At 41.4% G+C, this 2,448-nt stretch overlaps 1 long non-coding RNA gene across 1 annotated transcript in view; it reads right to left on the bottom strand.

Moving 5' to 3' along the window:
* Positions 1-2,033: 2,033 nt before the first annotated feature.
* Positions 2,034-2,448, bottom strand: part of LOC119328858 — a 1,434-nt gene continuing 1,019 nt past the window's right edge. The window contains exon 3 of the long non-coding RNA XR_005159193.1: positions 2,034-2,381. This is a non-coding gene — a long non-coding RNA (uncharacterized LOC119328858). The remainder of the gene's footprint in view (positions 2,382-2,448) is intronic.

Genomic DNA, 2,448 nt, shown 5'->3' with positions numbered 1-2,448 from the left:
AGTAGCTAGATGGCTTCTTCTCTCTTTTTGGATCTCAATACAATGTTCTCCCCCTCTATCGTGGAGATCTATTCGATGTAATCTTCTTTTTGCGGTGTGTTTGTTGAGACCGATGAATTGTGGGTTTATGATCAAGTCTATCTATGAATAATATTTGAATCTTCTCTGAATTCTTTTATGTATGATTGGTTATCTTTGTAAGTCTCTTCAAATTATCAGTTTGGTTTGGCCTACTAGATTGGTTTTTCTTGCCATGGGAGAAGTGCTTAGCTTTGGGTTCGATCTTGCGGTGTCCTTTCCTAGTGACAGAAGGGGCAGCAAGGCACGTATTGTATCATTGCCATCGAGGATAACAAGATGTTTTTTTATCATATTGCATGAAACTATCCCTCTACATCATGTCATCTTGCTTAAGGCGTTACTCTGTTTTTAACTTAATACTCTAGATGCATGCTGGATAGCGGTCGATGAGTGGAGTAATAGCAGTAGATGCAGGGAGGAGTCGGTCTACTTGTCTCGGACGTGATGCCTATATACATGATCATACCTAGATATTCTCATAACTATGCTCAATTCTGTCAATTGCTCAACAGTAATTTGTTCATCCACCGTAAAATACTTATGCTCTTGAGAGAAGCCACTAGTGAAACCTATGGCCCCCGGGTCTCTGTCTCATCATATCAATTTCCATTACTTTATTATTGCTTTGCTTTTATGTTTTACTTTGCATCTCTATACCAAAAATATTATTTATCATCTCTATCAGATCTCACTTTCGTAAGTGACCGTGAAGGGATTGACAACCCCTAAGCGCGTTGGTTGCGTTGAGCTATTGTTTTTGTGTAGGTACGAGGGACTCGCGCGTAGCCTCCTACTGGATTGATACCTTGGTTCTCAAAAACTGAGGGAAATACTTACGCTACTTTGCTGCATCATCCTCTCCTCTTCGAGGAAATCCAATGCAATGCTCAAGAGGTAGCAGCATCGCATCTGCGGTGCTTGGACGAACCGTTCGAGGGAACCGTGAGGTGCGGTTCGCGGGAGATCACCTTTCACGGGTCTTCGCTGTTCGCGGGAGACTGGTGACGCGAGGAGGAAGACTACCCGGGAGATCGGCTACACGCATCACCAACTCTACTTCCGCTGCGATGACTGCGCCTCTAGTGTTAAACCCAAGCTCGTAATCTATTTCCAGCAACATGATCTTGGGTGCGCGGTAGCAAATTTTATTTGGCGCTAGCGTTGCGTACCGCGTGTTCCAACATGTATTGTATTGTTTCGTTGATGAAACACTCTTGGTACCTGCTTAATTTATTCGTGCCATGTGTGTTTAACTAGTATCTTCATGGACAAACCATACCATCATATGTGTAAATAACATGGTAACTTATGTATGACACATTAGTTCCATAAAAAAAACTTAGGGCATCTACAATGGGGGCACTTAGGCCCGACGCCGGGGTTCTATTCCTGGCAGTTTTGGTCTTATCCCAGTCGACCTTGGGAATTTGGTTAGCATCAATGCCAGTTTAGTCACCGGATGCCTTCTTCTTTTCTGTTCGTATGAGCCTGTATGAGCCTATTTAAGGGGAGCTGTGGATATTCTTTACGAGAAAAAAAATCAGTTTGTTAGCGCTTGAATAGGCGCCTCTATGTTGGCCCAACAGCCTCTCCATTGTAGATGCCCTTATGTATGACATATTGACATGCATGGTAACTAGCGTAGCCTAATAACTGGTAGCTGCTAGTAACTTCTGTGTAAACATGGTAACTTATGTATGACATGCATGATAACTAGCATAGCCTGATAACTTTTGACCCGAAAAAGAAGTGATGGAAACATACCAGCATAGAATCTACTCCCCCTGTCCCATAATATAAGAGCGTTTTTTACACTACTGCAATGTCAAAAACGCTCTTATATTATGGGACGGAAGGAGTAGTTTCGAAGGTCTCGTCATGAATTTAATGTTGAAAAGACTTTGACTCACCGATGGTTTGAGCTACAAAATATTTTAAATTTTTTAGATGTGAAAGAATCTAGAATGACATCAACTTTTATCCTAATGCATGCATGCATGTGCATGCGGGGAAAAGAGGATGATGAAGAAGCGTTTGTATCTATCCCTAAAAATATACCATAGCAATCACCAGTTAGCGATGTCCTAAATATAAACATTATGGATTATGCAACTATTTTTTAAATAACCGAAGCTTGTTAGAACGACGTTCTGAGGTGAGGTCACATTCGCGGAGCCACGTACTGTCGTACACACTCTCCAGATCATTTTTTGTTGTTTCTCTCCTGGTGCACGACGCCTTCCTTTTGCGGGAAATTTATTTCCATTATTGTTATTCCTTGTTCACATCCAACTACAATCCTGCATGAATGGGGTGTTCTCATCAAATAAAAGTAAGATTTTCCAGAAACAAATACAAAAGAAAAAA

The sequence above is a fragment of the Triticum dicoccoides genome, chromosome 7A, assembly GCF_002162155.2.
Source record: "Triticum dicoccoides isolate Atlit2015 ecotype Zavitan chromosome 7A, WEW_v2.0, whole genome shotgun sequence".
NCBI classification, from domain to species: Eukaryota; Viridiplantae; Streptophyta; class Magnoliopsida; order Poales; family Poaceae; genus Triticum; species Triticum dicoccoides.
This window is presented reverse-complemented; position numbering and strand designations above follow the sequence as displayed.